The 22373-nt window shown below is 44.4% G+C and overlaps 1 protein-coding gene across 4 annotated transcripts in view; it reads right to left on the reverse strand.

Annotated features, from left to right (window-relative positions):
- NTRK3 (neurotrophic receptor tyrosine kinase 3) overlaps positions 1-22373 on the reverse strand; it is a 416320-nt gene that overhangs the window by 107541 nt on the left and 286406 nt on the right. The gene's annotated exons all lie outside the window — the stretch shown is intronic.

Below are 22373 nucleotides of genomic sequence, written 5' to 3' on the forward strand. Positions count from 1 at the left end.
TCTGGGGGTGGAAGGATGACTCCTATGACTTGAGGGATGATCCTACTGGTCTTGAGAACCCCTTTGGGGCCTATCCCCCCTAAAAAAGAAGTTCAGCTGCTCTCCAAGAGGGAAACAACTTGGCAAAGGGGAATGAAGAGCAGAAGAGATGGGGAGTTTGGCCATCTCAGGGCACAACGGTCAGAACAACAAAAATTGCTGGTCTCCTTAGAGACCTGAAAACTCTTCTATGAAAGAGGTGTCATTATAGCTTGAGAGTGAAATCTCCCTTAGAAGCCACGCAGCAACGCAGGCCCTGGAAGACTCCATGTCAGATCCATTAAAGGCAGGGGCCAAGCCTGCCTAAGCTTTTGCCAAGGTCCCTGAAGCTGCCTCCGTGAACATGAGCCTTTTCCCATATGAGCCAGGATCTGAAGTTTGTTTTCTCTGGAACTCTCTCCCAGGTGGAGCCTTTCCAAGATTCTAAATGCTGAAGCCTGATAGCATAAGAGGCACCGATCCAAAATCTCCCGTTGTTCCCTCTTTCACTCAGAACAACCCCAGAGCAGGAAGGAAAAGGCATATGCTGTGGGAGGTGGGGGTGAGGCAGGGAGACCAGGACCACCATGGACACAGACGGAAAGAGACAGGCGGGTGGAGGGAAGGCCACAGTGGGCAGACACACCTCTGAAGAAAGCCTCACCCACCCATGGCCCATGGACCCCCACGTCTAACCTTTTCCTCCATCTGTAGACAGCGTTCCCCAGAGTCATCCAGCACAACGTTTCTCGTAGGCCCTCTGTAGTTCAGAACAGAGCCTGGTCTTCGGGGACTGCCTAGGTGTGTGTTTTCCTGAGATGTGAACCAGAGACTCTGGGGTTGTTTTGGGGAAGGGAGGGAAACCAAGCACCCAGACAATGTGATGAAAGTTTCCTGAGCCAATCCCCTGGGGCTGAAAGCAGGTTGCATCCTCAGGGGCAAGTTCTTTACTATTCACTGCAGCAAGACAAGGACTGGCTGCTATGGTTGCGCAACACAAAAGATGGCCTACACCTAGACCTTCACACTTCTCTGTTTTCCTGACAGTCTTGAAGATCGCTTTCATCTCACGCTCTCTGGTTCACCCCAGCCCCATTCTTATGCTCTGGCCTGGGGAGTCTAGTGCTAGCAGCCTTCCAAACACCTGCCCGTGAGAACCGCCTCGCATCTTCTGCCTACACACTCTTCATCCGATTGGATTCTCAAGGCTTCCCCTTCTGTCCCTGCTTCTTCCTTTTGCTATCTGACATGGTTATTTTATTCCCAAACGCCATAAGGTGGGTTTGGATTATGGCCTTGATAAAAGGCCCAATACCAAGCGGAGCTCTGCTGGATTATTCCCCAACATTTCCTCTTGAAATATATTCATTCCTCATCTTCACGTTGCTATGTCGAGGGAATGCTTAGAACTTACACATCCTTGGCTGTGAGATGGAGGAGGTTGAAATACACAGGCGTTCTGGCACTGAGGTCATGGATGGCTTAACTACAGGGAATCAGACGCACAGAGCAATGCAGACGCTTGTCCAGAGAGACAGCGAGAGCAGTAGGGTCCCAGGATAGATGTCAGGGTGGGGAGCCAGATGGGTGCCTCACCCCAGGCATGGGGCATTCTAGTCACAGCCTCCGCATGGTTCCTCAAGGGGTGGGAAGACATGAAGGGAGCCTCAGGTAATACCTGTCTGTAACAATCCTACCATTCAATAAATCACTGATCACCCCGGAATCCAAAGATCTATATAACTTAGTGACAGCATCAGGCACTGCTTACAAGTGATTCAGCATCTCCAGTATCTTAGTGGCTCAGACAGTAAAGAATCTGCCTGCAATGCAGGAGAGCCAACTCACTGAAAAAGACCCTGATGCTGGGAAAGATTGAGGGCAGGAGAAGGGGGCGACAGAGGATGAGATGGTTGGACAGCATCATCGACTCAATGGACATAAGTTTGAGCAAACTCCAGGAGACAGTGAAGGACAGGGAAGCCTGGTGTGCTGAGTCAGACACGACTCAGCGACTGAACGACAACAGCAACAACACTATCTTTTATTTTATTTAAAAAAAATTTTTTGACCACACCATGTGGCTTGCAGGATCTTAGTTCCCCACAGCTTAGACCCAGGCCCTGGCAGTGAAAGCTCAGAGTCCTAACCACTAGATCACCAGGGAAGTCCCTCCAATACCTTTTAAAAGTTGATATTATTAAATCTGGGGAAGGCAATGGTACCCCACTCCAGTACTCTTGCCTGAAAAATCCACGGATGGAGGAGCCTGGTACGCTGCAGTCCATGGGGTCACTAAGAGTTGGACACGACTGAGCAACTTCACTTTCACTTTTTACTTTCATGCATTGGAGAAGGAAATGGCATCCCACTCCAGCGTTCTTGCCTGGAGAATCCCAGGGTTACATGTGGGAAAACTGAGGCTCAGTAATATACATTAAAAAGAAAAAAAACAACCCAAGTTCACTTTGCGGCAGAGTCTAATACTGAATATTCTAAGTTCTTTATAACCTTAAACTCCTTGTCATTAACTAGTTTGCAATATGGATTCTATTTGTTGCAAATCAATATTTGGGAAATGGAGGCAGAAATGGAGGTCGAGGCTGCAGTGATGGGGACATTCTCCAGGGAAAGCAGGGCTTTGCCTCTGGCTCCTTCTGCAAGGCCTGCCTGGAGGGCTGGAGTGTTCTCTCCTCACTAATGGCTTCCCTAGCCAGAGAACTGAACATCCCTGTGCCAGCTGATGCCCAGGCCGCCTCATCTTCTGTACCATCTTCTGAACTTCGGTAGCCAGCCACACCTACCACTTTGTCCTGGGACCTTCCAAGTAAAGAATCCCAAGCCCTATCCAGACACTGACCCCTTCAGTCCGTGTTACTTCTGGGAGTTCCACTTAAGAAGGATGCAAAGTAAACCTGATGAGAGAGAATCATGAATTTGGAGAGAAGAGCAATTACTCAGAACACAGTCACACCTAGAGCAAGTGCGTACAGTCAGAACCCTCCTGGGAGGTACGGAGCCCAGAAGAACTCTCTCCCTGGCACCCTCTCCTTGGGTCACTATGTGAACAAAAAGTGACAGGAAAGGGCACATTATGGTAAAGAAAATGTCCCTCATAATGCCGCCTGCTTCGTTTGCTGTCTTTGCAGTGGACTCTGGAAGGTCATGGGAAGAAGGTCATCAAAGGGTCCTAATGGCCCCAGGATGTGACTCTGGTTACGTGGTTCTTCATCTTTGCCTCTTGGTGCGGCTGTTGCTTTTCTCAGTCTAAGGTCTTTCCTCTCCTCCCATCAGATTCAACAAAAGGCTGGTGGCACTGAGCCAGGGAGGTGAGACCCAAAGGCCTAGACTTGCTGGCCGCAAACGAACTTGCTTAAATCGCTCAGATCATTTCCTCTGTTATTCTGAGGTTGCAAACCCAACCTATGGGCCATCTGTGGCTTCACGTTGCATCTTTTTTTTAGCATAGTTTAAACAATTTTTTGAATCAGCTTGCAACATCTAAAAGCTGGGGGATTTCACATTTAAAATGTCCCTATTTCCAGATTCCCTTGAACATCCAGGAGTTCTGCCAGTGCCAGGCCAGCCTTTCGGCAAAATGGCCATCAGCTGGTGTAAAGCAGCGGCCGCTTTGTTTACACAGGGCGTGTGTTCTCTAGTTTGCCATATATCCCTCCACTCCCTGTTACCTCCACCTGGTCCCATCATTTCTTTATAATCCCTGAATGCTTTGTCTTAGCATTTGAGTTTAGAGCTTTATAATAAACGTAAAGCCAGCACTAGGTAATAGGCTGTGCGTTAAGGACCAGGAAATGCCATGTCAGGGAGCCTCACTGACTGTCCCTATGATAACCAAATGTATGCTCCCTCTTGGTATAGTTGGGCTTCCCCGGTGGTTTAGATGGTAAAGAATCTGCCTGGGATGCAGGACACCTGGATTCAAGCCCTGGGTCAGGAAGAGCCCCGGAGAAGGGAATGGCTACCCACTCCAGTATTTCTGCTTGTAGCGTTCCATGGACAGAGGAGCCTGGAGGGCTACAGTCCATGATGTCCCAAAGAGTCGGACACAACTGAGCAACTAACATTTGCACTTTTCACTGGTTATAGTTAAAAATGATAAAGAAGCGGCTGGAAATCAGAAGGACAAACTTATCTCAGAAAGAGGAGCTAGTTCAGGAGTTGAACTCTACAGGTAACAGGACACTGGGTTCAGAAATTGAGCTCCCAGGAAGAAAATATTCTACAGACTACATACAATGCTGCTTTTAGGGAAGAAGAGGGTATTGGAGTATTTGCATTATCAGTTGACAATGCTTCCACTTTGCTTGGCATATAAAAGACACTTGACCAAAGGTTGTCAAGGGCCAGCTAGCAAGATTTTTTAATGCAGCTGTTAAATTTCATGGGGTATGATTTGACCCAAAGTATTCCCATATCCCTGCAGCAACAAACAAGCTACAAAGGTTTCTTTAGCATACTGAAATGTACTTGGAACTGAAATGTCCCTCTTGTATATTTCATGGCTATGAGTATTGAACTGAGATCCCCAGCTTCAGCACACAGCACCTCTTCCTGTAAAGTTGCCTCAATACTGCTGGGAAAATCAATGATGAGACCGCCCTGGCCCACGTGCAAAGTCTGGTTCCAGCTGTGTGCAGATGCTCTAAGCGAGGGGGTTGCGGCTGAATGTAACCGAAATGTGAATTAGCTCAGGGAATCGTGCCAGGGGAAGTCACAGTGGGAGGGCATCCATGCCTGGGTGAGATAAAAGGGTGAGGAACACTGAGATTCTCAGACAAAAGCAAAAGGCACTTCCCTGAAGGAATCTTGAAGGCTCTCCTGACTCTCCCTGGAGGAACACTGCAAAGCTCAAACTCAAAAGGAGGAGGATATGCCTGGGGGTTTCGCCCTTGGCATTACTATTGTCCCAACAATAAGCTGAGCTTGGCTCAAAGAAGTGAAATGCGAGTCCCAGAGAAAGCGAAGTTTCTTCCACTCCAGGACGCTGGTGAAGTGACCTTTTAGAATCAAAATACTTTATAAGCCATGGAGTAAAATTAGTCACCTGGCAAAACCTGTTTTCCATTCTCAAAATTAACCATAAAAGGGACAATTTATCATACGGGAACATCTCTTGCTTAACTGAGAGGAGCGAAAACCTCAGGTATGAATAGCGTTTCTTTATTTTCATCTCCCTCCCTGCATTTCAAAATACTTGCCTTTATTTTTTTCTTTTTCTTTTGGCATGCGGGGTGGGAGTGGGGTTAGAGGGGAGGGGCTTCTCTCTAGCTTTGGCCTGCAGGCTTAGTTGCCCCAAGGCATGTGGGATCTTAGTTCCCACATCAGGGATCCAACCCACATCCCCTGTTTTGGCAGTTGAATTCTTAACCAGGGGACCACCAGGGAAGTCCCCAAATACTTTATATTCAGCACATTTCCCCCTTTTTGATTCTTTTCATTCTTTTCAAATGTTTGGAATATCTGAAGTAAGAAAGTATAGAGATGATCAAAACTGGATACCCACCACTGAATATTAACAATTTATTATACTTTGATATATTCTTTTCAAATTTTTGAGGGAGATAGATCACATTACACCTATTGCTATCAGCCCATATAAATCCATCCATCATCCTGTTCCTCATCTACTCCCTCAACCAGAGGTAACCACTGCCCTGAGATAGATGAGGCTCATTTCCAGGCATCTTTTAATAATCTGGCTGCAGAGGTATATATCTGTTAAGAAAACTGCCCAAGTTTACATCTTAAAACAAGGGATGTCTTCTAGATTTATCCATGTTTGAACATGTAATTCTTATTCATTAATTGTAACTAATGGAGTTCAGCATGTGAACATGCTACAAATTTTTTGCTGGTTCTACCAACTGACATTTCCATTCTGTCATAATTCAAAAAAAAATGTGCAATAAATATTATTACACGAGTCTCTTTCCATGCACATGGGAGAGTTTCTCTAGAGCAGTAGTTGGCAAACTTTCCCTGCAAAGGGCCAGATAATAAATACTATTTTAGGATTTCTACACTTCATACGGTTATCTTTCACTGCTACTAAATTCTGCCATTGCAGTCCGAAAGCCGCCATAGACAACACAGAAACAAACAAACGTGTTCCAACTAAAACGTCACTGGCAAAAACAGATAGGGGCCAGGTTTGCTGACCTCTGCTCTACAGGCTTTTACTCAAGGGCTGGGCATGTGAACCAGTTTCAGCATCAGCTGGGAGTTTAGTAGAAATGGAGGCTTTCAGACTCCAGTACATCAACATCTTCATGTTAACAAGCTCTTCAGGTGACTTCTATGCACAAAAAAAAAAAAAAAAAAAAAATGTTTGAGAAGAAGGGCTTTAGAGGCTATCTCTATCATGTATAGAAATCCTTCACTGTATTGCTAAATGTCTCCCCAGAGTGATGGTACCAACTCATTTCTGTGATCACTAAATGAATGAACTTCTTATCTCATATCTCCATATCTGATATTCACTGATGCGTGGTAGGTCTTACCTTCCTATAGCTTTAAGGTGCATTTCCTAATTACTGCTGAGGTTTCCATCATCTCAACTGGAGTTTCCTGTTTTATGAACTGTCTCTTCCTATGCTTCCTTCATTGTGTTGTGTGTGTGTATTATATACCTTGTGTGTGTATGTGTGGATATATATTACCTATATAATAATAGTATGTGTGTGATCACTCTCATGTCTGACTCTTTGCGACCCCGTGGACTGTAGCCCACCAGGCTCCCCTGTCCATGGGATTTCCCAGGCAAGAATACTGGAGTGGGTTGCCATTGCCTTCTCCAGAGGATCTTCCCGACCCAGGGACTGAACCCGGGTCTCCTACGGCTCCTGTAATGGCAAGTGGATTCTTTAACACTGAGCCACCTTGGAAGTCCAATAATATTATAGAATAATACATAATATATACACACATACTATACATCTACACATACATATATACATTATATATGAGTTTGTCTTACCCTTTTTATTTGTGGGAGCCTGTTATTTATTCTGCATGCAAATTCTTTGTTGACTACATGCTTTGGAATTATGTTCTCTCCGTCTATGGTTGATCTTTTAATTTTGTATATGCTATTTTATATCCATTAAAAAAATTAAGGTCATCAAATGTATTAATCTTTCCATTTATGTTATTTAGAATCTATACCTTAAGATTTTTTTCCCCTCATCAAAAGGATGTACTCCTTTCCTCTAAAAATACTACATTTAGCAATTTCTCTTGGAGAAGGCAATGGCACCCCACTCCAGTACTCTTGCCTGGAAAATCCCATGGATGGAGGAGCCTGGTGGGCTGCAATCCATGGGGCTGCTAAGAGTTGGACATGACTGAAGCGACTTAGCAGCAGCAGCAGCAGCAATTTCTCTTAGAGAAGAACTCCAAATAATTTATGTAGACACTCCTCACTCAAAGAAATGGGGCTTAATTCCCCAGCTTGTGTGCTGTGTTTATCAGCTTACTTCCAAAGACTATGGCAAGGGGAAAATGCACCGTTTTAGTGGAGAATCCTGGCAAACATGGTCTCAGCCAGGTGACCAGGGCTAGCAAGCTCAGTGATGCCAGGTGATAAGCACATGCTCTTGAAATGATGTGATGAGAATGTCACTCATGTCTGCAGTCTTGCTCCCCAAAACTCATGACTCCAACCAATGAACCTAAATTGAGAGATGCTCTGAATAAAGGCTGGCCAGTGTTCCTCAAAACTGTCAAGGTAATCGGGGACAAAGAAAGTCTGAGAAACTCATAGATCAGACGAAGTTAAAGAAACATGATAAAGTGACGGCGTTAGTCGCTCAGTCGTGTTTGACTCTCTGTGACCCCGTGGATTGTAGCCCCGCAGACTCCTCTGTCCATGAGATTCCAGGCAAGAATATTGGAGTGGGTTGCCATTCCCTTCTCCAGGGGATCTTCCCAACCCAAGGACTGAACTCAGGGCTCCTGTATTGCAGACAAATTCTTTACCTACTGAACCACGAGGGATAATAAGGCTGATAACTAAATGCAATACAGTATTCTGGATGGGGTTCTGAAACAGAAAACAGACATTTGAGGAAAAACTGGTAAAATCAGAATGAAGTATTGAGTTTAGTTAATAGTAATACGCTGAAGTTGGCTTCTTAGTTGTAACAGATGTATCATGGTGATTTGAAGTGGATGATTACAGTAAAGAAAACTGAGTGAACTGTATAAGAGAACTCCCTGTATTCTTTTTGCAACATTTCTGTATATCTACAAGTATTTCAAGATAAAACCTAACCTAAAAAGCACTTCTACATTTAAATTTCAGCCAATATTTGTCCTCAAGTGATTTTATTAAATAAATTGTCTCTTTCATATTGATTTGCAATGACATATCAAAAATATACACATAGTCACATATCTCTGTCTATCTGTATATCTGCATGCTGCTGCTGCTGCTGCTGCTAAGTTGCTTCAGTCGTGTCCAACTCTGTGCGACCCCAGAGATGGCAGTCCACCAGGCTCCCCTGTCCCTGGGATTCTCCAGGCAAGAACACTGGAGTGGGTTGCCATTTCCTTCTCCAATGCATGAAAGTGAAAAGTGAAAGTGAAGTTGCCTAGTTGTGTCCAACTCGTAGTGTGTATGAGAGCAAGTCTCCTCAATCTTTATCTTCTTTAAAAAAAAAAAAAATGCCTTGGTGATTCTTTTTCATTCTCTCATATAAATTATAGATTAAGCTTATCAAGTAAGCACTATCAAAAATCCTGCTGGGATTTTTACTGGGAGTGTATTTATTCTATAAACTTGGGGGATCTTCAATATCTCCATTTATTGGTTCTTCCTATTTATGAACAAGACACATGCTCCATTTACTCATTCTATATTATACTCTTAATACTGACTTGTATTTTCCAGAAGAATTGCTTATCTTTTGCCTTTTATTTTGTTTCATTTTATTGTTGCTATTGTAAATGTGATTTGTTTTCAATTAGAGTTTCTAATGGTGTTTAGGGAATATATTAATTTGCATTTATTGATCTTTTATTAGTAACATTGCTGAACTCTCAAATTCACTCTAGCTTTACGAATACATTTTGATACAAATACATTTGATACGTAGGATGATCATATCATTCACAAAAGGGAGGTCATGTATCTTTCCACTATTCTTACATTTCTTTTGTTGTCTTATTGAATTGGGTAGAATCTCCAGAACATTGTTGAGTAGAATCAGGATAACATATATCCTATTGTTATTTGTTATTTTTCTTACAAAGTTCATAATTTTGGATTGTAGTTGATTTTGCGTAGGAAGAGTGTTTTTTTAAATCTCTTTCTCTTTTGTGCTCCTTCACCACTGTCTAATGTTTTTATTGTTGCTATTTTTGCCTCCACCAAGGCTCTTAGAACTTCAGTTCCAAACCCATCCTATAATGATGGCCTGGGGCCCCTAAAGGGTAATACCATTTTAAAATAAAAATTTGCTGAAAACAAAAAATTCTACTTCAAATTTTCAACCTGAATGTATAACTTCTTGTGTGACTGGTATGAAGTAATGGTATAACTTTATTTTTCCTCATGTTGAATAGTTGCTCCCTTCCATACTGATTTTGCAATGGGATGTAGCGGAACAGTCTTTGCTAGTTGAGTGGCTTAAGTCAGTTCATCATCTCACAGTGGCATCTTAATCCCTCTCCCCTCCTTCCATAGGCTCAGAGATTCCTCCCAGCTGTACTCTCATATAGGGATTGACAACACTGTTTTTTCAGACTCTTTTCATCAGCGTGGAAGCTTGTCCCCAGCTCATGATTCCCCAGCAATCTGCAGTACATATGGCCGTGCAGAACCCTCAAGAGCTAAATTCCTGTCTTTACTTTCTGCCTCCAACAAAAGTAAGAGTACTTGTTGCCTCTTTTTTGGAGCCCAGCCTGAGAATGAAGGTAGCCCTGCTCATCAGCCTTTTATTTCTGTACTATTTATGATCCATCAGGTTATTTATCTTGCTTTCAGGCCCAGTTATGCGTTCTCATATTTTTCTGTTTCTGGAGCAGAGGAGGTGCCCTAAAAAGCTCACTGCACCACCCTGACCAGAGCCTGATTTCTTTCTTTCTATATTAGAGGAAAATGTATTTTCTTTCTTTCTTTCTTTTTTTTTTTTTTTTCAAATTGGTGTCTTCAATCCTATCTCCAGCTTCCTTCTTCAATTATTTCCTGTCTCTTCAGCATCTTCCATAAATCCTGTTCTATTCTCCTTTCTGCAGAAATCTACCTATGGTCATCTCTATCTTTCGGTATATGCTCATGTACCAAATCCAAGCATGCCCACATTCCCAGACTCTCGTCTAGTAAATGACGGGTCAATGTCCTTCACTTTACATACCATTGGCTATCATCCCGTTTCCTTGGTTCATTCCTGCATGCTTGCTAAGTCACTTCAGTCGTGTCCAACTCTTTGCGACCCTATGGGCTGTAGCCCGCCAGGCTCCTCTGTCCATGGGATTCTCCAGGCAAGAATGCTAGAGTGGGTTGCCATACTCTCCTACAGGGAATCTTCCAAAGCCAGGGATCAGACTCACTAGGGAAGCCCTTGGGTACCAACATTTTTCACGATTCAATTCCAATTGCAATTCCACAATCTCACAGATCATTAATGATTAAATTCCTGTTATCCAAGTTCCATTCCGTTCCCAGAAACAGACATCTTGAAGTTCACCAGTGGTTACTCCTTAACTAGATTTTCTCCATTACTCTTCACCTTGACCACATCCCCCATGACACTTAGGATACTATGTCATCTTTCTACCTTTCTGTCCCTCTTCTTTCAGTTGGATTCTTTTCCTTCACCTGTACCTACGGTAGCTTCTCAAGGATCAGTCCTCTCACCCCTGACTACTCAAAGTGTGGTTTTCCGACCAGCAGTGGCAGCTTCACCCAAGAGCATGCTAGAAATGAGGACTTTCAAGCTCTGACTCCAAACTTAGTAAATCAAAATCTGTATTCCTTACATTAATTTTCACTGGAGTATAGTTGTGGAGTATGGTCTACCATGTTCTGTTAGCTTCTGCTACACAGCAAAAGGGATCAGTGATACACGCATCTTCTCTTTTTCAGATTTCCTTCCCATTTAAGTTCACTGCAGACCATTGAGTAGAGTTCCCTGTGCTATAGAGTAGGTTTTCATTAGTTACCCATTTTATACATAGCAGTGTATATATGTCAAGCTCAGTCTCCCAATTCATCCCACCCGCCTCCCCAGTATTTTAACAAAATCCTCAGGCAGTTAAAGTGTAGGAATATTGCTCTAACCGTCTTCTCTCTCTCTCTCTTTCGCTCTCCATGTCCTTGTAAAATCCACTATTAATGTACAAACCCAGGGGTGTGAATTCTAACACTTTTAGCCACAAACTTCCATGTAAATTTCATTCTCATAATGCCAGTTGGTCACTTGACATTTCTGTCACTGTGCATCATAACCACAAACCCAACATTTCTATAATTTCTATCCCAAACAGGCCTTCCTAGATGGGCTAGTGGTAAAGAACCTGCCTGCCAATGTAGGAGCATAAGAGACTTGGGTTTGATCCCTGGGTCTGGAAGATCCCCTGGAGAAGGGCATGGCAACCCACTCCTGTATCCTTGCCTAGAGAATCCCATGGACAGAGGAGCCTGGTGGGCCATAGTCCATGGGGTCGCAAAGAGCTGGACATGACTGAAGTGAATTAGCCCACACACACGCATTCCAAACAGTCTCCCTTCCTAATAGGCTAATTCTTTAAAATCGCTACCACGCTTACAATTACCTAGGCACAAACTGCTGGAGTCATCCTCATTTATTGCCTAGATCATCTTATCCCTGTATCTCATTAGACATCAAGTTCCAATGTTTATTTCACAGGATCTCATTTACACATCCTTTTACTAGATTCCCCACTTCAGCAAAGCATGGCAGAAAGACCTGGAGACAGGCTGAACAGGCTATCAAATTCCTGTTCTACTACCCATTAGCTGTGTGTGACCTTAAAACCTTAAGTAAATTACCTAAATTCTCAGAGCCTCGATTTCCCTTTCTGTAAACTGTAAATATCATTATCTATTTTGCAGGCATTGTTGTGATTAAAAAAAACAAAAAGGATCAGGTCAGAGTCTGGCACGTGAAATGCATTAGATGATTAACAAGCATTAGTTTAGGCTTCCTCAATCCCAGTTTCCATTTCAAGGCCACTGTTTTGGAGCTTCGTAATACAGATTAATCTATCTAACATGTCATTGTCAAATTATGTGGCTAAAACCTCATATTCACCAATCCACCACTGTGTTCAGCGGCTAACAATGATTGAACGTGCCTTTGCGTGAATCCCAAATGGCTTCGGCTGCCTTACTGGTCTTGCCACACCCTATTTCCAGCCAAATATTCTGGTCTTGTCACCCACTCTTCCCCTATTCACTGTCTCTGGGTTAGATAAACTCTAAGTTGACCATATCTTACATATCCTGCTTCGGTCCTTACTTCCATGGTACTGTGATATCCTGAATGTTTATCTTCTAACTTATTTCCCCATCTAATTCCAACTAATTCTTCAATAACCAGCTCAGATCTCAGTGTCTGTGTAAGTCATTTGGCAGTTAGTGATAACTTTCTGCTCTTTTGCTCATGCCCCACAGCACGCAGCACCTTAAGTCCCTGGCCCAGGGGATCAAACCCTTGCTTCCAGCAGTGGACGCATGGGGCGCTAACCACTGGCTCACCAGGGAATTCCTAATTGTGAGTTTCTGTGTGATATTTCTTCTTCTGTTTCCTGGAACTATTTTAAATACATACACGACAGTGGAACTATTCATGGATATATTTTTTCGTTTCTCAGTAAGATCATTTTTAAAAACCTAACAATTAATATTTATAAGCATTTATGTATGCCAAGGCAACGAGCAAAGTACTGTGCATGGACTTCCCCATCTAACCTATACAGTATCCGTATGAGGGGAGAACGGCTGTGATCCCTAGTCTGTGGATGAGGAAGAATGAAGATCCTCAGCAACTGATGCCAAGTGGTCCTGTGAATAAGATGCGGCACCATCTTGAATCTCGGCTTTCTCATTCCAGCTCTTGCGCTATATTGAATTGCGCTATATTAACCCCTCTGCTATACTGAAACCAAGGAAGGAAGCACTTACAGCAACTGTCCCTGTCTCTTACCTGATAGACTCGCATTTCAGATAACATAACACTTGCTTTTCAGAACTGCGTGATATAACTCATGTGTGTCTGTGTGACTCTGTATAACAATATGCCACATTATTTTCCAGTTCTACTATAGTATCTTGGCATTTACCAAGCGTTTCTTTTCCCCAAACTTTAAATGATTATGTTAACCTTAAAATAACTCTGTGAGGTAAGGAAAGAAAAAGAATTATCTTAACATCAACGCCTCCTTCCTCTGACTTGCTCATGTGCCTCTTTTAGAACCCGAGTCCTCGGGTCTGCCTGCCACCCCCAGGTGCCTGACTTTCCTCAGGGTCAAGGCCATTTAGTTTAGGCTTCGATAAGCAAAAGGCAAAGGCCTGAGTCTAGCAGGAAATACAATCAATAAAGTCCCAATCTCTGACTGTGTTATCAATTTTAAGCAGATTATCTTAGAGCAGAGTATGGTTAATAGGATCGGGTAACTAGCACATTCTAAATGTATAGCCCTAACAATTAAAAGATATAAGCCTGTGAGTTGCTTTGCTGACTTGAAATTCCTATGACTGGTGACGATGATGAACGTATTGAAAATAATGATAAAGGGAAAGACGGAAAGAAGGTGCATGGTCCCACCCTGCATCTGTATAGAGCAACGGTTCTTTACCTTTCTTGGTGCTTGCTCTTTTCAGTTTAAGGGAATCATCAGACACACAGAGTCACACAAAGAAAAAGACTCATTTATTTTGGACAGTGGAAGTGCCATGGTCTAGCCAAGGATCCATACTGAGAATAGTGGACAGACACCGTACAGGTCACAAAGCGTCAGCGCTTTGCAATGACAGACACCAGCAAATGCAGACTCAGACCCCTGCTTTCACTGCCCCCAAATCTCCAAATTGCTGACACCTGTTGAGGGCCTCCTGTGCTCATGGGTCCTATGTCTAGTTTGGGAACAGAAATACCAAGATGTTGTTCAGTCTCTAAGTCGCGTCCGACTCTTTGTGACCCCATGGACTGCAGCACACCAGGCTTCCCTATCCTTCACGACCTCCCAGAGTTTGCTCAAATTCATGTCCATTGAGTTGGTGATGCCATCAAACCATCTCATCCTTTGCCTCCCCCTTCTCCTCCTGCTCTCAATCTTTCCCAGCATCAGGGTCTAATCCAATGAGTCAGTTCTTCACATCAGTGGCCAAAGTATTGGAGCTTCAGCTTCATCATCAGTCCCTCCAATGAATATTCAGGGTTGATTTCCTTTATAATAGATTGATTTGATCTCCTTGCAGTTCAAGTGACTCTCAAGAGGTTTCTCTAGTACCACAATTCAAAAGCATCAATTTGGGGGCACTCAGCCATCTTTATGAGTAAAACCCAATTAGTACCCTAGAGAAGCCTAAAATCCAGTACCAAGAATGTGAAGGCTACACCTTCCTAAGCTTACCTAGCAATCATTTTTGCAAACACCAGAACCAATCTTCCAGGAGCAAAAAAAGAGAAGGAAGTTTAAAGCCAACTGGGATCCTAAATGATTATAATGTAGAATCCATTCTAGTAAGTGTCAAGAGAGCAGTACCCACCCAGAGCTGTGGGAGTTTAGTGGGGCTGTGATTCCACGTGAGAGGAAGAGAGGAGGTGGGAAAGCTGGTCTCTAGGCAAAAATGTGGAGGGGAGGGCATCGCAAATGGTGAGGGCAGCTTGGGAAAAGCATAGCAAATGGTGGATTGTTACGGGTTGATTTGCACTCCCACAAAAGATAACTCCACCACTGTAGAAGGTGACCTTATTCGGAAGCAGTATCTTTGCAGATAATCAAGTTAAGATGAGATCATTCATACCGTCAATCAATTATACTTCAGTAGAAATGAAAGACGAAGTTTTTACTGAAGTAGGGTAGGCTCTAACTAATACATCTGTGTTCTTATAACAGGGGAAATTTGGACACACAGATGCACACATACACACACTCAGAATGCCATGTGAACATAAAGACAGTGACTCAGGTGATGCGTCTACAAGGAATGCCCAAGACACTGAGCAAAAATCCAGAAGCTAGGAGAAACATACACAGCAGATCTCGCCCTAGTGGCTTTAGAGGGAGCGTGACCCGGGCAACAGCTTCATCTCTCGGGCCTCCAGAACTGTGAGACTATAAATTCCTGCAGTTCTAAGCCACCACGTTTGTCAGACTTTGTTAACTGCAGCCCTAGAAAAGAGGGATTTTTTTTTCCAGAAAAGCAGAGTATAATTTGGCTGGAGCACAAAGCAGGAGAAAGGGTGAGATAGGGACCCAGCTCAGCAGGGTGAAAAAACAGTGTTGGGGGCTATTTGCAGGTAATCTGATAAAAATGCAACCTGCCAATCAAGGGACAACAGTGGGGCTACTGTGGAGAGAATTTAGCAGCTGATGGACAGAGAGCTGAAGACAGACAGATAAATGAAGAGTGACGATGGACCAACAGGACTGGCAGAGGTGGCAACACGGGTAAGAGATTTAGATTAAATGACATGTCAGTGAAGGACAACGACCTTTCTAATTAAAGTTAAAAATCAATTTATTCATTTATTTGTTTGTTTATTTTTTTGCCAGGTGGCATGTAGGACTTCAGTTCCCCAACCAGGGATTGAACCCATGCTCCCTGCGGTGGGAGTGTGGAGCCTTAACCACTGACCACTGGGGAAGTCTCCAAAATCAGTTTCTAAATGGTGAAATCTGTTTCCCGCTTTCAAAACAATGCTACATGGTTTTGGGAGAACTAAGTCATATAACCACAGGAGCTGCACACCTCGGGAAACAGCCCCCAGGAGCTCAGGGAGCCCGCACTCAGGCAGACACACTTGGTCTGCACTTAGCAGCCCTAGGCAACAGCTATGGGGCACCTCCACCTTCAGGGACCTTGCCCCTGGTTAGGTCCCTAGGACCTCTGCTGAAGTAGCCAGGAGTAACAGAAAGGACTTCATGCCTTAAAAGCAGATCCAGAAGAGCTTTAGGGAGCTAACCAGTGTGGGAGATGAACTTCAAGGCAGATTGCATTTGCCGTGAGGCTGGAAGAACAGAGACGTTTTCTAAGATGGGAAGGAACAGTTATTTCAGGCAGAAAGAATCAGTTGAGTGATGGTCTTAGTGGGGAGGTATAAGATACACCTGAGAAGGGCAAGGAGTTCCTACTGGGAAATAAATGGAGACTGTGTGTGTATGCTTAAGTCGCTTCAGGGGTGACCAACTTTGCAGCCCTCTGGACTGTAGCCCACCAGGCTCCTCTGTCTATGGGATTTCCCAGGCAAGAATACTGGAGTAGGTTGCCAGGCCCTCCTCCAGGGAATCTTCTCGACCCAGGGATCAAACCCACATCCTCTTACACCTCCTGCATTGGTAGGTGGGTTCTTTACCACTAGCACCACCTGGGAAGCCCAGATGGAGATTAACTTGGGCTAATGATGTAGGGAGTTCAGGAGTTTGAGTGATAGATGAGTTTGGAAAAATGTGAGAGAGGGGACGACTGAAGAGGTAGGGCAGGGGCCTGCAAGCTTTTTCTAAGACCAGATAGTAAAGACTTCTGGCCTTCCAGGACACACAGTTTCTGTTGCAAGTACTCAGCTCTGCCATCGTCACATGATAGCAGCCACGGACAGTATGTAATGAGTGAGCGTGGCTCTGCTCCCACAAACTTTATTTATGGGCACCGAAATTTGAATTGCATATCATTTTCACATGTTGTTAAAGATGATAGTTCTTTTGATATTTTCCAACCATTTAAAAATAAAGACATTCTTAGCTCCTGAGCTGTCAAAAAAAAAAACAGGTGGTGGTCTGAACCACACTTGCACATTACAATAGGGCAGACCCATGGCTGAAAGGGTGACTGAAGCAGCTGGACAGTGGTCAGTCAGGGCTGGGGTCACCAGGGAAGAATATAGGAGGCGGACGCCAGAGAAATGCAGAGATATCTTATGCAAATCAGATATTTTGCGACTAATTAAATGCAGGAGATAGGAGAGGAGGTGGGGGTCTATGCAGCCCCGGGGTTCTTCAGTATGGTTGATGACGGCACCATTAGCAACACTGCAGAGCCCTTGAAAAGGAGAAGGCCTGGGAGAGCTGGTGATGCTTTCAGAACAAACCCGGAAGAGCATCCTGCAGTCCTTAAAGTGTGGCCACACTTGGAATAGGAATTAGAAACCTTTTTAGGCTCTTGACTTTATTTTATCAGACCTGAAGCAAGACTCTTGCCCTTAAATGATGCCCTCGAGAAATGCACTACTTGGACTTCCCTGGTGGTCCAGTGGCTAAGACTCTGGGCTCCCAGTGCAGGGGGCCCAGGTTCGATCCCTGGTCAGGGAACAAGATCCTACATGCCACAACGATGGTTGAAGCTCCCAAGTACCACAGCTAAAGACCGAGGGCAGCCAAATAAAGAAACAAATATATATATATAATTTTTAATGCCCTCCAGCACTCTGAGTAGGGCTTCCCTGGTGGCTCAGAGGTTAAAGCATCTGCCCGCAATGCGGGAGACCTGGGTTCGATCCCTGGGTCGGGAAGATCCCCTGGAGAAGGAAATGGCAACCCACTTCAGTATTCTTGCCTGGAGAATCCCATGGACGGAGGAGCCTGGTGGGCTACAGTCCACGGGGTCGCAAACAGCTGGACACGACTGAGCGACCTAACTAACTAACAGCGCTCTGAGTAATTCTCAGTTTGGAGCCCTATAGTCTACTCCATTCAGAGTAGAGCCAGTTCAGATAGGATACGATCGGTGGAAGAACTGAGACTAACACTACATCAATTTATTTCAGAAACTCTGTGTGTGAATGAATTCCTTTGGGACTTCCCAGGGCCCCTCATGGAACTTCCCAGGTGGCGCTCGTGATGAAGAACCCCCACCTACCACTGCAGGAGAGGCAAGGAAGTGGATTCTATTCCTCATTCCCCAAGCACACCAGCTAGCTTAGGAGGCAGGAGATGCGATTTCTAGACTCTAGACTCTCACTATAGCCAATGAATTCAATGTCTTAGGGGCCCTATTTCCTCTTCTAATGAGAATGAGACTATCTTGCTTGTTTAGAGGAGCACAGAGAAAGGTGTAATTAATTGGTCGCATTGTTTAAATAGCAACATGGTAAAGGGAAAAAGCAAAGCTTAAGCTTCAGCGCTCGTTCTGGCATCAACCACGTGTGGGCCACACGCAAGTGATGCCTCCCCCTGAGCTCAGGCTTCTCTCTGTATGCAGAGATAATTATACTTCCCTTGAAGGCCTGAGGGTTACAGATATGCATAGGAAATGTACAGGGCAGTGCCTGACCACAAGCAGCATGAATTAGATTCTAATTCCAAATGTGACCCATAGGCAGTGTGCAATGACACAACCATACATGCCCTAGGAACAGAGACAAGGGAGTGAAATGGCAAGATATTGGCCTCAAATTCCATTATATTCGGTTGGCCAAAAAGTTCGTTGGAGTTTTTCCATAAGATGTTATGGGAAAACAACACTTTATGGAAAAAAATATAACATTTTAATGAAAGATCCCAACCCAGTAGAATCTCCTAATACTATGAATCCTTTAAAACTCCCAGGAAATGATCCAAGCAATGAGTGTGAATACAGTTGTATTTTTATCCTTATGGGTGGCTCTTCTCAGCTTTATTATTCCACTAAATTGCCAGGCTCTGGAAGATTTTCCACAGGCAAATAAACATCCAGACAGACAGAGACTTGAGGGGTCCATGGTGTGTGTGTGTGTGTTTTGTATGAATGCATTTTGTCAGCTCGTGTGTTCTCAGTTCCAAAACCACCACCCTTTCACATTGTCACAACAGACCATGTCACGCTGTACGTAACCACAAGGGATCCTAGTGGTAATGGATCCGCCTGTCAATGAAAGGGACGCCAGAGATGCAGGTTGAATCCCTAGGTTGGGAAGATCCCCTAGAACAGAAAATGCCAACCCACTCCAGTATTCTTGCCTGGAGAATCCCATGGACAGAGGAGCCTGGCGGGCTACAGTTCACAGGGTCACAGAGTTAGACGCGATTGAGCACACACACCCAGGGATCCCAGAACATTTAAATGTGTGAACTGGCATCAGGCTGGTATCCATGCATTTTTACCCACTGTAAAGACCTTACTTCTCTCCAAATATCAAACGTGATCAAGTCTGACCATCATTTTAACACCTAGTACTTTTGATTCACGATGGTGTGATCACTCATCTAGAGCCAGACATCCTGGAATGCGAAGTCAAGTGGGCCTTAGAAAGCATCACTACGAACAAAGCTAGTGGTGGTGATGGAATTCCAGTTGAGCTATTTCAAATCCCGGAAGATGATGCTGTGAAAGTGCTGCACTCAATATGCAAGCAAATTTGGAAAACTCAGCAGTGGCCACAGGACTGGAAAAGGTCAGTCTTCATTCCAATCCCAAAGAAAGGCAATGCCAAAGAATGCTCAAACTACCACACAATTGCACTCATCTCGCACGCTAGTAAAGTAATACTCAAAATTTTCCAAGCCAGGCTTTAGCAATACGTGAACCGTGAACTTCCTGATGTTCAAGCTGGTTTTAGAAAAGGCAAAGGAACCAGAGATCAAATTGCCAACATCTGCTGGATCATGGAAAAAGCAAGAGAGTTCCAGAAAAACATCTATTTCTGCTTTATTGACTATGCCAAAGCCTTTGACTATGTGGATCACAATAAACTGTGGAAAATTCTGAAAGAGATGGGAATACCAGACCACCTGACCTGCCTCTTGAGCAACCTGTATGCAGGTCAGGAAGCAACAGTTAGAACTGGACATGGAACAACAGACTGGTTCCAAATAGGAAAAAGAATACGTCAAGGCTGTATATTGTCACCCTGCTTATTTAACTTATATGCAGAGTACATCATGAGAAACGCTGGACTGGAAGAAACACAAGCTGGAATCAAGATTGCCAGGAAAAATATCAATAACCTCAGATATGCAGATGACACCACCCTTATGGCAGAAAGTGAAGAGGAGCTAAAAAGCCTCTTGATGAAAGCGAAAGAGGAGAGTGAAAAAGTTGGCTTAAAGCTCAACATTCAGAAAACGAAGATCATGGCATCCGGTCCCATCACTTTATGGGAAATAGATGGGGAAACAGTGGAAACAGTGTCAGACTTTATTTTGGGGGGCTCCAAAATCACTGCAGATGGTGATTGTAGCCATGAAATTAAAAGACACTTACTCCTTGGAAGAAAAGTTATGAGCAACCTAGACAGCATATTCAAAAGCAGATATGTTACTTTGCCAACAAAGGTCCGTCTAATCAAGGCTATGGTTTTTACAGTGGTCATGTATGGATGTGAGAGTTGGATTGTGAAGAAGGCTGAGCACCAAAGAATTGATGCTTTTGAAGTGTGGTGTTGGAGAAGACTCTTGAGAGTCCCTTGGACTGCAAGGAGATCCAACCAGTCCATTCTGAAGGAGATCAGTCCTGGAATTTCTTTGGAAAGAATGATGCTAAAGTTGAAACTCCAGGACTTTGGCCACCTCATGCGAAGAGTTGACTCATTGGAAAAGATTCTGATGCTGGGAGAGATTGGGGGCAGGAGAAGAAGGGGACGACAGAGGATGAGATGGCTGGATGGCATCACTGACTCGATGGACGTGAGTCTGAGTGAACTCCGGGAGTTGGTGATGGACAGGGAGGCCTGGCGTGCTGCGATTCATGGGGTCACAAAGAGTCGGACACGACTGAGCGACTAAATTGAACTGAACTGAACTTTTGATGGACGTGTGTTTTTTGATACCAAGGGCAAAGATACAAAGTCGGGGTACTTTTCCTACATAAGACACCTGGGATCATGCTTTCTCCAGAGATATGCCCTAAGCACTTAAATAAAACTTGTTTCCCCTTCTGGACCCTTGTGGAGGCCCCGACGTTCACGTCACCCATGCAATGTGCGCAAGCGCCCGTGGAATAAGGACATGATCAGACGGCCTAACTCTGGTGGAGAGCGAAGGTGTGTAACCTCCATAGGCTTCAGTTTTCCCATCTGTAAAACGGAAATCAAACTTTTATACCTTCTCTCTCACCAGGCCCTTACGAACTTTAAATAAGATAACGTTGGAGTCTTCCTTTAAAGAGTATAGGATTTCTTAGCCTCTGTCTTAGTGACATTTGGGGCCAAATAATTCTTGATGGTGGGCATTGTAGAATGCCCACACGTGTACTGTAGGATGTTTGGCATCTCTCTAGTTACTAGATGCCAGTAGAATCCTCCACCCCGCTGGGACAACCAAAAATGTCTCCAGACATTCTCAAAGGTCCCATGGGTGGCAGAGTCAGCCCAGCTGGAAACCACTGTTATGGTACATTCTACACCAGTAGAGGGTTTCACCATACCCTGTACTTTAGAAACTGGAGAAATCAGGAGCCTTAATGCCAACTAAAATTCTGTCTTCAGCCATAACATATTCTGATGCTCCCCAAAGCCGTGGACCATTAATAGGGCTGTGAATTCATGGCTGCCCGCTGTGATGCGTGTGCCATGGCTGAGGGCAGGGCGGGCAAGGACATCTGCTGCCTGAGCTGTGGGGCAGTGGCCACCACAGGGGCAGGTGGGCAGTGCTGGAGCGTGCCATGGCGGTGGCAGCCAGGCCGGCAGACTACCCCCATCGCGGCGTTAGGCGTGAGCTTTGTGCAGCTCCGTGAGCCCATGTTCCGATGCATTTGTTTTAATCCATAAACTCACTGCTACTGCCCTTTATTATGACCATATTAAGGAGCTTAATCACTTTTAATCAGAGTCTTTCCAAGATGACCAGAAGCAGAAACTAGAGAACGTTCCACAGCCATTACATCATCAAGAGCAGTGCAGATTCCATTGGGGCAATCTCCTGCGCTGCAATCATGCTAATTAAAGGCCCCCAGAAGAGTCAAGATAAAAACGTCAAGTGAGATTTGTTCTGGATTTTGATGATTTATGGCCTCACATGATCAAGTTCCAATAAGCCTGGGAAGAAAAGCCTTAGTGGGAAGAGGGGGTGAGATGGGAAGGGCGCCACTGGCTGGGAAAGCTGACCTACAAGGCCCCAAATGAGATGTTCTGGGACAAAGAGGGAAATTCCGTCAGCCCTCAGCAATGGAGTTCCCCAAAGGCTCCCATTTTCCAGGCAAGGCTGGGTCTCCCCAGGGTAAGACCAGGCTCCTA

Source organism: Capra hircus, chromosome 21 (assembly GCF_001704415.2).
Source record: "Capra hircus breed San Clemente chromosome 21, ASM170441v1, whole genome shotgun sequence".
NCBI lineage: Eukaryota > Metazoa > Chordata > Mammalia > Artiodactyla > Bovidae > Capra > Capra hircus.